The sequence below is a fragment of the Adiantum capillus-veneris genome, chromosome 24 (genome assembly GCF_014529385.1).
Source record: "Adiantum capillus-veneris isolate H3 chromosome 24, ASM1452938v2, whole genome shotgun sequence".
Taxonomy (NCBI): domain Eukaryota; kingdom Viridiplantae; phylum Streptophyta; class Polypodiopsida; order Polypodiales; family Pteridaceae; genus Adiantum; species Adiantum capillus-veneris.
Genome location: NC_140954.1, coordinates 59,260,920 through 59,273,926, shown reverse-complemented (window position 1 = coordinate 59,273,926; position 13,007 = coordinate 59,260,920). Strand labels below are relative to the sequence as shown.

The 13,007-nt window shown below is 50.8% G+C and overlaps 1 protein-coding gene across 6 annotated transcripts in view; it reads left to right on the top strand.

The window, feature by feature from the left end:
* Positions 1 to 13,007, top strand: part of LOC147426438 (neurochondrin family protein) — a 171,347-nt gene that overhangs the window by 121,046 nt on the left and 37,294 nt on the right. The gene's annotated exons all lie outside the window — the stretch shown is intronic.

Below are 13,007 nucleotides of genomic sequence, written 5' to 3'. Positions count from 1 at the left end.
GGGGTGAGAGTCTTACTCATTTAACAACTCCAAGGAGAGAGGAGGCTTGAACTCTCCATTCTCTCACCCTTGTAGGGGAAGGTGGGCAGACTCCAAGCAATCCACAGGCAGACCTCCAAAGGAGAGATTATCGGACAAGAATCGAGAGAAGATACCAGAGCGGGTGGACAAAAGGATAGAGGAAGATCAACAATCGATGGGAGTTTAGGAGCAGCCTAAGTTGCCCCAAGATAAACTTGTTCAGTAGGCTTTGGATCTCTTGGAGATGTAGTCACAAGTACCTCTCACAGTAGGCTTTGTTCAGGGGGAGCAAAAGAGAGTCCTCACAATTTGCTGAGGATTTTGACTATTCAGCAGGCTTTGCATCTCAAGTAGATGTCCCTCTCTCTGAGATCTTGCCACTTGAGTTTGTTGCAGTTGGTCCATGGAGATCCCCATAGGTTTCTTTGAGGAGTGGGCCACTATGTGTCGACATACTCTTCCTGCAGTTATCAGGAACACGTCACATTTTCCTCGCCCCAAAGAGGGCCCCCATGATAAGATCTAGAGTACAGGTTTTACATGGTGACTCCTTTTGGACGAGGGAGGCTGTCTATGGTATCTTACAGGAGCATACAATGGTTGAGGCCAATTACTTTATGGATATCAAGCAGTTTGAGAGTCAGTTCGAAGAGGCATTAGGGAAGTTGGTTTGGTCAGAGAGATTTGCATCTTGGTACCTTACCTTGGCTTTTGAGGTGGACAGCGAGTGGGTCCCCCTTGCATAGTCACATGGGACGAGGACGGGTCTCCGGGATGTGACGGGTCCCGAGGACGGGGATGTGGCAAAATAGGGGACGGGGGACGGTGGGCCAAGGGACGCGTGTTAAAAAAGCGTATGCTAGACAATATTACGAGCAGAAGATTGCAAAGAAAAAGAAAAAGTGGGTTTTGCAGCCATAATACTAGAATATGATGTGTGGTAAGGATGCGGCACGCACACCGTGCACGTTGACGCGGTGAAATTATGATCAATCATCGTACTCAAAGGGCAAAAAGTAATGATGTACAAGTGAAGAGTGGATAAGTAGCAGTGTAATGTAAGACACTTTGTGGATGATCTTTTTGTTCCTGATGTTCCTTCTTTTCAAGATTTTATGTACTTGAATTCGAGTTTTGCAAGTGGAGGAATTTAGACCTAAAGATTTTTCAAACTTCCTTGGGATTGGAATAATTAGATATCTATGATAAACGCCTTGAACCGGAATATGCCAATCTAAATATCATCTGTATGGCTTACATTTCTTCGAACATTTCTCTCTTAGCTAAGTACGATGTCATTTGCTCTCAACTATTTAGATTTTCTCGTCTTTGTTCTAGTAAATCTGCTTTTGTTGTTCAGTGGTGCCATCTTATTTCTTTACTCGTTGAGAAAGGATACTCATTCAAAAGAATCATGAAAAACGTTTGTTCATTTTTGCGTCGTATTATTATTTTTTTCAATGTTTCTTCCTTTGGAATGTTCAAGATAATTAGTAGTAATTTCAATAAAAGTAGGGAGCTTAAAAGCCCACTTATTATTTGCCTTAGTATCTCACTATTTTGATGTTTTGATCTCTAGCGCTTCTAGTACTTTTACTCTAGCTTGACAAATGCTAGCCTTTAGCATGGCTGAGTATACCCATTACCTCTGGAGGGTGATAGAAACTCAGCTCGTTGGTTTGATAGAGTACGTTCAAAGCATGAATGACCTCTGTACAAACCTGCACCTACTCTTGGGCACAGACAACGTGAATAGGGATGTCAAAGCTGTTGTCTAAGCTATGCATGATAAAGGTGATAATCTTATTCTTCCCGTTTGGACACGGAGCGATGTTGAGCTCACATATTGTCAAGTTCGGATCTTTGTACTTCTTTTTTTTTTTTCCGAGAAAAAGATACTTCTATTAGTTAATGGAAACTGCCCATAGGGCTACAACCACCTCTGCAAGAGAGGGCTACAACAAGCATGATGGGGAGACTCTCCCAATGAAAAAACAGCATGTATACAATGAGGCTAAATCAAGAGATGGGAGGAGGGAAGAGCCACACAGGTGGACAGTAGTGCCATCTGAGCACCCCCTGGACTATGGTGTAGAAAGGCCCAGGGCGCGAGAGTCGAAGGAAAGCCTCGCGGCGCTCCCGCATGTGGTCGGAGCTGCCCTGTAGTCCCTCAAGCTGTCCTCTTAGAGTATGGATCAGCTCTAGCCAAAAGTCACGAACAGTCTCTGCTGGTGGAACAAGGCGCGCCTCAAAGATGCGGAAACAGCGGGCCTGCCAGATGAACCAAGTGTCAGGCCACTGATGAGCTCCCAACACTCCTCTCTCTCCTTGCACCACTCCTGTGGTGTAAGCTCTGTAGCAGGCTGGAGTGTAGGTCGCCCCCCCTGCATCACTATCATCCTGCTGGTGGAAGATAGCTCAAACTGAAGTGCCGGGCCCGTGAGGGTGGACCAAGCCGCTGCCCCCCAAGTGTACGGTCGAGCCGTGGAGAGAGCAAGCATCAGCCGAAGAACTCGTAGCCACACTTGCTGGGCCGAGGGACAGTCCCAAAGACAGTGACGCTGACTCTCCACCAAATGGTCACAAGCTGCACATCGGGCCGAGAGACCACTATGCACTAGCCAGCTCCCTACTGCTGTGGCTCTGTGTGCGACCAGCCACTGAAACAAGGTGACTTGCCTCGGCTGTTTGGAGTCCCACAACCTCTCCCAAAAGTCTGCCAAGAACTCGACTGTGAGACCCTCCTCCTGTTAATGACGTGCTGCAGCGGGGACGGCCTCTCTCTGTGCTGCTAGTATATGACGTCCCAGTCGAACAGTGTACTGAAAGAAGGTGACTCCTGGGTGGTCTGCAGAAGAGAAAGGGTCCCTCCATAGCCACTCACCAGGATCCCACCGTACTCGTGCCAACGGACAACACTCCCAAGCCCATAGCCTCCAGTGTCCTGTCTCAAGAACTGCTGGGTCAGGGTCTATGACGCAGGTCCGCCCACTAATGCCCACTACTCGGATCCTCTGAAAACAGCACTCTGCTACCTGCGGGGCCTCTACTACAACTCGTAGTCGTCCCCCACCTTGAATCTCGAAGAACAGGGCTGAGACAGACTCTGAGCATGCCCTGATTGAAATGAGAACCTCCAGTCGTGTGAAGGCTCCGATCCACCGGGGTGCTACTGGCTCGAGAGGCGTGAGCCACTCAGCTGGAACTGACTCTGAGATGTCCTGACACATGCTCTACACCCCTCTCATGCCCTGTAGCTGGAAACCCTGCACCTCCTCTGACAAACCTGTGAACTCTAGCCAGTCACCTAGAGAGCGCGCTGGACCTGCTGCCATGGGACCCCAAGAAACATGAGGCCGACTACCAACGAAGTGGCCTCTCTGAGTGCTAACCATGGGGTTCCAGACGAGGGGATGCCGTAGGCGCTCCTCTGTGCACGTCGGCTGTCTCTGCTCTAGGCCACGCCGTAAGAGCTCCCAAGATCGAAGCAAACTCACAGCGAAGCGGTCCTCCAGTCTCCTGCTCAAACCAACTCGGCACATCTCTGTAAAGATCCATCTGATCGAAGGTTGCCAAGGGCCTCCTGACTGAGGCACCCTTGCACGAAGCCTCTGCAGCAAGAACTCCTTCCTGGGCTCCTCTCCTGGAAGAAGTCCTCTGACTACGAACTTCCCAAGAAGGGATCTGCTCTGCTGTGCTGGATCAATGATCCCAAGCCCTCCCTGAGAACAAGGAAGTGTGATGACGGATCAAGCCACCTTGACTCGGGCAATCTGAGTGTCACGTCCTGACCAAAGGAAGTTCCTGATCAGCCTCTCTACTTGGCTGATACAAGAACTCGAAAAGATCTAGCAAGAAGTGATGTACCACATAGTCGCCAACAACGCTTGGTTGGCAACTACTACTCTACCAGTCAGCGAAAGTCGTGCTGAGCTCTAATGTAGCAGCTTTCTCCTGATGGACAGGAGAAGAGGAGCAATCTGCTGCTCGGGGGATAAGTCCAAACCAACCTGACAACCCAAGTACCAAACTGCAGTCCTTGGGGGAATCCTCCTGAAACCCTCTCCTAGCATCCAATCTGGCACAGGAGCACTGCCAACCGAGAAAGCCACTGTCTTTCTCCAGTTGATCAGTGCGTCCGATGCACAACAGAAGATCTCCAAAGCCTGCTCACATCTGTGCAGATTGGCCTCCTGGCCCTCTAAGTACAAGGCTGAGTCATCGACAAACTTAGCGTCCAGTAGCTCATCTCCCTGAATAGGGAGTGCTAAGCCCCTCAGACCAACCTGCTGTGACACCAAAAATCTGCTCATCGCATCCGCAAAGGACAGAAAGAGAAAGGGGGCAAGAGGACAACCCTGTCTGACCGAGCGTGTGAGCATGAAGCGCTCACCTCTACCTCCTGCCAAAAGCACTTGACTGTGAGCCTGTCCGTACAAAGCTGACACCCCTCTGATCCAAGCATCTGAGAAGCCCATCCTGCGTAGAGTGCCCTCTAGAAAGTCCCAGTCAACTCTGTCGTATGCCTTCTCAAAATCGAGAAGAAGAATCACAAGGTCCTTCCCGCGGAGCCGTGCCAGGGCAGAAGCCTCCCAGAAAGTGAAGATGTTGTCAAGGATACTGCGTTCCTTGACAAAACCTGTCTGAGTCCCATGTATAAGGCTCTCCAAAAGTGGCTGAATCCTCAAACTCAGAGCCTTGGCAAGAATTTTGTAGGCTGAGTTGAGGATGGTGATGGGGCGCCACTGTCGAATCTCATCCAAGGAGCCCCTTTGGAATGAGGTCAATCAAGCCTTCACTCATGCTATCAGGCATCACTCCTGTGTGCAAAATGTACTGAAAGGCACTACACAGATCTGGGCCAAGCAGGTCCCAGTACTCCAAGAAAAAGTTGGGAGTCAGCCCATCCTCACCTGGACAGCTACCACGCGGGAGGGCCCTAAGAGCCGTGTGCAGCTCCTCAAGCTGAAGTGGCATCTCTAGCCTCTGGGGCATCTCCTCAGTCACAAGACAAGGCATCTGTGCCCAAACCTGCTCCTTGCATGTATCCTGCCGCTCTGACTGGGGCTCAGCCGACAGTAACTCACGATAAAAGTCAGTAGCAACTGCACGCATCTCCTCGGGCTCACAAACAACTGACCCATCGGGTCTCCTCAACTGATTGACCTTGGCATGCGAGTGCCGAGGTCCCACTGTCTCAAAAAAGCACCTGTCACTCTCTCACCCACCTGAGTCCACTGAGATGCCTGTTGGTGAAAGGCAAACTCATGACGCCTCTTCTCTGTGTTAGCAAGCTCCTGTCGAGCCTACTGTAACTGCTCCTCCAACCATGGACTGTCTGGATGCTGCTCCTGCATCCTCTATAATGAAGCAATGCCTCGTCTGAGACGCTGCTCCTCCTCTCTCGCTGACGCCCGACGAGCCAGAGACTCCTGGAGAAAAAAGTGGCTAAGTTGAGCTAGGCCTAAGGCCACTCTGTCTGCAAGTAGAACCTGCTTGTCCATGCCCTCTGTCAAGAGAGCCTCTACCCTCTCTTTGCGTGCTGAGTCCAACAAGACCGGCTCTGGGATGTGAAGCATCGTGCTCCCACTCCTCTGCGTGTCTGCCACTGTGAGGATCACTGGTGCATGGTCCGAGAAGGATGTCCCTGCCATGGTCACTAGTGTAGAAGCGATCTATCCTCGATAGATTCACTCCTCCCACTCTGCGGTCCGATCTAGAGAAGGCAAGACTAGCTGGAGGCCTCACAAAGCCAGAGTGCTGCCATGTATCCGAGACCCTCAAAGTCATACACAACCTCTCCCAAGCTGCTAACTCGACTCCATGCACAGTAGCATGGCTGCCTCCTATCCTGTCAGAAGGGTCCTCCAACATGTTGAAGTCCCCTCCTACACACCAATGGTCAGCCTGCGGCAAAGACTCAACAATCTGTGACCAAAACTCTGCACGAGCACTCGCCACATTGGGCGCATAGATGTTCAGGAAGCCCACAATGCCACCTTGAACCTGCATAGTAATGCACTGAGCCCTGCCTGGCACAATAATCCCTCTGCCCACAATGCCCTGTTGCAATGAATCCGCAATAGTCATACATACCCCACCCTGGATGCCTCCAGGTCCAAAAGCTGCTGACCAAAAGGTATCATATCGTCCACGCAAAATTTGACACATCGCCGAGTGCGGCTCTCACACAGATGGTGTTCCTGAAGCATAAGGAGATCAATCTCTCCTCCCACAAGGCAACGCTGAAGCTCCTGACGCAATCGGCCCTGCTGTCGCTGAAACTGGGGCCCACCTAGTCCCTGCACGTTCCACGAGACGATCCTCATGGGGAGCAAGAGAGAACAGATGCTGCCGTAGCAGCAAGACAGGCTATCTTCGAGGCTGGCTTGGATGGGGAGTAATCCGCATCTGAGCGTCCTCTAGATAGGCGAGACTGCAGTGAGTGCCTAGCCCAACCCCAAGCTGAGCGAGCCCTGCGTAAAGCAACCTCCTCTGTCCAGGAGTCCTCATGAATGCATACATAGCAAGGCAAACACTGCGTATCAGCAAAGAAGTACACCACAATGTGCCTACATCCTGCTGAGTCTGGGGGTGTCACCGCAAACTTGGCCAGTGGCCACAAAGTCTGTAGCAAATCTGTAACTCCAAGTTCTCCCATGTGATGAGAGAACTCGAGAACCTGTGTATGTAACCATCCCACAACTGAGTTGAGGGACCACTCTGTCTCGGCCCTACCACAGAGGGGGAAGGAGAAACCAAGTGCTGAGTCCAAGGCCTTTATCCCCCTAGCGGCGAGGAACAAAGCATGGACCCTGAAGCAGGCTGCCTCGTGGTTTGGTGGGGAATCGCCGAGAAAACGAGTGAACCCGTAGTCGAAGAAGTCCCAGCGGCGTCGGAGGTCAATGCTCGTTAGACCACGAGGGATAGCTGTAAGGGAAGATGTCTGAATCTGCAGAGGGGGCCGCAAGAAGGGCTGACCCTCTCTCGCTAGGCGACTCGTGGCAAAGGCGCTGCCAAGAGATCTCCTAGCCGCTGGCGAGGGACCAGTCTCCTGAGTCGAATGTGGAACTGGAGCAGGAGGGGGGGGAGAAGGAGCTGGGGGGAGCGGCGGAGAAGAGGAGCGGGATGGGGCGACAGAGGTAAAGAAGCGAGGTGGAGAGGCGAGGGGAGCAGAGGGCAGGGGGGAGGATGATGAGGAGGAGGGGAACTCTGAAGGGGGAGCGGCTGTCGAGGGTGAAGCAGAGGTGGAGGCTGGCGTAGGGGACTCCTCCTGCTCAAGAGGACCAAAGCGGTTCCCCTTGGGAACCCACTGATGCTGAGTAGGCACCTGAGGGCCACTCTGAGTACTAGGCTGTCGCTGAGGCCCCTGGCGTCGATTGCCACGGGCCTGCTGCCACCCCTCCTCCGCTGGAGCCCCAAGTTCGGGGGGTGGCTCTGAATCTGTGCGCTGTGCCGCTGACTGAGGCTGCGGCCTATCCTTGGCAGGCTGGGGCTGAGGCTGAGGTGCACGTCGTGGCCTCCTCTGTGGACAGGCCTTCGCAAGGTGGCCCATCTGTCGGCAAATGAAGCACTGGTTCGGGAGGCCCGAGTACTCCACACTCTGTCTAAACCAACCCCCACTCACCCGAGGCAGAAGGATGACCTTCGGGAGCGTGTGGCTATCTCTGACCAAAACTGGAACTGAGGGGATGCCAGCCGCCTTGGCAGCTACTGATGCTGCTGTACGAGGTGTCTCTAGGACAATCCCGATGGCGGAGCCAATCGTGGAAAGAAGTGGTAGGTACTCCCTTCGTAAACCCGGAAAGCAGACTGAGATGGGGATGTCTGCCTCCTCTACTAGAACATCCGAAGTTGGGTCAAAACCATGTCGCCACTGTCGAAAGTGGGCGCGTGATGCTCGGATTGCCAGTGGACTCATAGCTATGACCTTGGACTCCATCTCGGAGGACTCAAACTCGATCTGATAGTAACCCCGTCCGAGAATATGGACATCCAAAATCTTTCCCACGTCTGCGAGAAGGCGGGCCTGGAGAAGGTCTCGCAGCTCTCCTCTGCTAGGTCGGGTGCCGAGAATCTTGCAGATGACCGAGGTCGCCTGCAATCGCTCTACCTCTGCGGCAAGGCTCTCTTGCTCTGTAGGCGAGAGAGCAAGTCGAATGGTGGGCTCAGCGGGGTCGAGCGAGGGGGCTTCTGGCGAGTCCCTCTGTGGCGAAGCTGGAGCCTCCATCTGTGTCTGTTGCTGTGGCGTAAGAAAGGGACGACAGGATGGCGCTGCAATTGGGCGTGTCAACACTGCTCCAAGGAATTGAAGCACTGCCGGAAGTGCCGAACTGCAAGGAGTAACCAAGGGAAGGACCCCAGCGGGCGAACGAACGGGGGGGGGGGGGGGGGGGGGGGGGGATTTTTCTTTTTCTTTTTTATGGCGGGCTGTTTCAAGCGGGTATGTAGTGCACAAAAGGTGGGGCTGAGGGCGGGCGGGCGGCGGCAACTGGGGCTGAGGGTGGGGGCGGCAGTAGGGGCTGAAGGCGGGCGGACAAGGGCAGCGTGAGGGGGGGCAGCGAGGGTTGAGGGCAGGCGGGTGCAGCCAGCTGGGAGGCCAGCAGCGACGGGAAGCGCTGAGGGAGGGGGGGGGGGGGGCGGAGTAGCGATGGGGAGCGAAGAGGCACAGCAGAAGCGAGTGCGCACAATCGGAGTCAAGACTCTTCGGATGCTGCAATGGTGATAGTAGCGACGACACTCTTTTTGGATTAACACGATCGAGATCTTTGTACTTATTTGGTTATTTTCAGCCTTTTCTTTGCAGGTTTGTAGTAGTATTCATTTCTAGTTTTTAGCTTACATCAGGACTTAAGATTTTGTTCCTTTGTGTGGAGTGTGATTTCTAGGATTAAGTCTTTGAGGTGTCTTATCCTTTGTAGCTTAAAATCGAGTACTTGTTTCAAGTTTTAGCCAAGCTGCATCAACTTATTTGCGTATGCCTTTTCTAGAAACTTTTTGAAGTAAATAATGGCTTTAAAAAAAAAAAAAATCTAGTTTTGTTAAGTAAATAATCTAGTTTTGTTTAGTAACAAATAAAGTGAAATTTTTTGGTTGTTTTGTTTTGTTTTCTTGTATCCCTTGCTTTTTGTAGTTTTGTGAGTCTCTTGTCCTCTCTTATATTTCATGAGTTCAGACTATTCTGAACTTATGAAGGAATATATAATATTGGCATATATGGGATCTTGTCCCCTGTCAAAATTCAAACCTGCCATCCCTTGCCTACATCCCACCCGCTTGTGTTACCGGGACCCGCGTCTCGGGACGCGTCCCCTCTACGTCCCATGTGAAGGACCCCTCTGCCGTCCGTCTCCTCGTCCCGCATCCCTTCCAAAAAGCCTCCCATCCCTTGGTCCCCTGTGGCTTTGCCCCGTTACCTCTCTTAGAGTTTGGTTGTGCCGTAGATCCGCTTCCATTTTGGAGTTCATCATTAGGAAATGTTAGAATGGATGCGGATGATTTTGGAGGCACTACTTAGGGATTTCACAATCCCTTGGCTTTTGTGAGCTGCTACAGGAGGTTCTTACATTGGATGCTTTAAATCAGTTAGATAAAGAGCTCTCGACATGGTGGTTTTCGCCACATTGCTTGAGGCGGACATTTGGGTAGCTCGTGTAGACTTGATCACTATCCAGATCGCTACACTTTACTACCTAGTTGAACTATCCCCCCATAATCTCATTGTATATCCGTCACGGTTTTTCCCATCTTTCTTGTATATGGACCGATGGTTGATGTTTATGTAATGCAAAGTGTCAAGCCCCACTTTTTTCTGTGCGCGCGCGAGAGAGAGAGAGAGAGAGAGAGAGAGAGAGAGAGAGAGAGAGAGAGAGAGAGAGAGAGAGAGAGAGAGAGAGAGAGAGAGAGAGAGAGAGAGAGAGAGAGAGAGAGAGAGAGAGAGAGAGAGAGAGAGAGAGATGGCTCCCGCGGGAAGCGTCGTTGTGTTGACCCCCGTTTCGCTTCCGCTGATGCCGCCCTTTGGAGGCTTTGGGTGTGGGAGGGTCGTGCCCTATCTCAGCTTTATTGGGACCCAAGAGAGTGGCATTAGCCTCACTCCAACCCCACTGGTGCACGTGTATCATTCTTTGAGTACACTCTTAGAATTGGAAGATTAGCATTGATGAGACAGCACCCAGAGCAGCCCACTCGTATGCGTTTTTGGTTACATTCAGGTCTCTCCCATGCCTATCTACAGCAGTTTTGGTCAGCCATCTGGGATTTACATGCAGCTCGTCGTATGCCTTTTTTCATGTGGATGATTGCACATGCAGGACTTCCAGTTGGGACTTGGCTAGCTACTATGGGTCATGATCCGTTATGTCCTCGATGTCCTTTGCGACTACATGAGTCACCTGCACACTGTCTTTGGTCATGCGCCTCTTCTCATATAGTGTGGCTAGCAGTTTGCTTTTTACTTAGCAGAGCCGGTGTTCAGCATGGATTTCTCACTTGGGGATCTGTCTCATGGTTGATGCCGATGCCCGGACCGCATCTTTTCTATGAGGGCTCAGACACAGATCCAGCTCTTATGCTTACCTCGACTGGTTATCGGCGAGGGACTTTGCCTATGTTACCACAGATCGCTTGGCAGGGGGATCCTCAGACACGTGATGAAGTTTTTTCAGTCATCACTAGCATTACACTATGGAATGTTTGGAGAGCTCGTTGTCTTCACATTCTCAGTGGGATTCTTCCTCAGGTACATCTAGAGTAGCCGAGGCTCGTCGATTTGCCTTCCTTCGGCGTTGGGCCCGTTCTCCACTCTTCTTCACACTTACAGGTGGCCAGATTACATGGCAATATGCCCCCCCTCGGTGGTTTCTCCTCCACTCATCACATAGACCACCATGAGATTGTTCTAGTCGAGTTGTCACTATAGTGGCTCTCACCCTTACATTCAGCTTGTACACCCCACGTGATAGGCTATTTTGGCATCCGCTGGGGATTATATTGTACTCAATACTATACAGCCCTGATTTTTCCCAAAAAAGAGAGAGAGAGAGAGAGAGAGAGAGAGAGAGAGAGAGAGAGAGAGAGAGAGAGAGAGAGAGAGAGAGAGAGAGAGAGAGAGAGAGAGAGAGAGAGGAATGAAATGAAATAAAATGTTATATTAAAGTTTAAATGTCTTCAAAAGGCCAAAATGACCTATGAGACCAAACTTATACAATCTTGGTGGATCTTATACAATGTCTTGGTACAAAATAAAATGAAGAAAAAGAATATACAAGCTAAAATGAACATTAGTGTGGGAGGATGCCCGACGTCGGGCGCTGTCCGAGGATGTACTGCATCAGTTGCTGAGAGCATCTTCTATGTTCGCCTCTGTAAATAGTCGTACTAGACGTCTCCCATGTCGTGCTAGTAGTCTTGATCCTCTGATGGAGCCTCCGTCAATGTCGTGGTGGCCCTTGTAGATGTGGGCGTCTAGCTCTCCTAAGCTCAATGGCTCTATCAGTCAATATACCTCTGGTATAGGTGGACTCTGAACTTTGCAGTGAAGCTTGTTATCTGATTGGCGAGTCTCTCTAAAAATGCCAATGATCTCCCTCTGTGAATGTCTCCCACTGTCTAATCTCCTCAAGAGTGACTCCCTATGTCTACGCAACTCTAGCAAGAACAACCCGAGGCATCTCTAATCTTGATATCTCATGACTCTACCCAATGGTCCAAAGCCCTCTCTGATTAGACAATGAAAGCGGCCTCGTATCTCATAGTATACTGGTCAATGACATATGTGATGTAACGCTGTCTCTGACTCTATATCACACAACTGGCAAATCCTGGCCTCTTGTTGGTCTTCTAAATGTGCTAGTCGCAATCTCTAGCTGATGCAATGATGTGTGCATGCGACCAATAGCACATCGTATCCCATGTGAGGCAGGTTTGATCACATATCCATCCTCTGTGAGCTGGAGGAGATGTTCTTTGTAGAAATCCATCTTCGTGTCAAGCTCTCGTGTCGGCTTTGTCCATGTCCTCCTCGTGTCTAGCTGAATCAAATCTTGTTTGATGAGGCAGGTAATCTCGGTCTGTGTGAAGGACAAGGAGGGTGCATCCAGTGAGTATTGGAAAGCGGGTAGGCTGTCCATACTAAATCCATGTAGCTGAAACCATGGTGTCATTTGTGCATACCAAAGAGATGTGTCTCTCTGGGAGGCAAGATCTCAAGAAGACTCCAAAGCTAGGCGAGCATGGCTACCTTTGGGGAGATCCCAGATACTGTGTCTAAAAGAGACACATCTGGTAAGTGCCTCTATGACCAACAGGGGAGCAACTCTGCACCGAGAAATCATAGAGATCAGACTCCAGAGGCCTTTCGATACATCTCCATCCATCAATACTACCTCTTTCTCTCCCACTCCTGTTTGGACTTTCTGCAAATCTGGAGCCGCTAGGTGCAAAGTAGTTCAAAGAGTGTGCTCCTCGAACAGCTCAATCCGTATCCACATGTAGCGTTCGTTTGGATCGCGTGCTACTATCTGTATTCTGTTGTGAAGTGAGCTACGGTAAAGGATTGCTACTCCACCCGAGCGTGTAGAAGTCTTGTGCCGTGTCCCACTGATAGTCTTGTACTCGAGGTAGACCTCTTTGCGGGCTCTTATGTGTCTCTATGAGTAGCATGAGGTCTTGGTCATGCATCACCACCTCTAGTCTCCTTGGGTGTGTCCATAGAGAGCAGTTGAAGTTCCAAACTACCATATGTATCTCCTCATATAGTGTCCCATAGGCCGTGAGTCCCTATGCCACGGTCTTGCCATCAATGATGACCGGACCTTCAGATTAGGAGGCTTGTTTCCCTTCTTGCACTCTTGTTGTATTTGAGGCATTTATGCTCGTCTATGCTCTACTTGCATTCTTGTGAAATTGTCATCAAGGTATATGGGTGATCCTGCGTGACCTCGTAAAATTACCCCTTGCGAATAAAAAGAGCACGTGCTTCTTTCGAT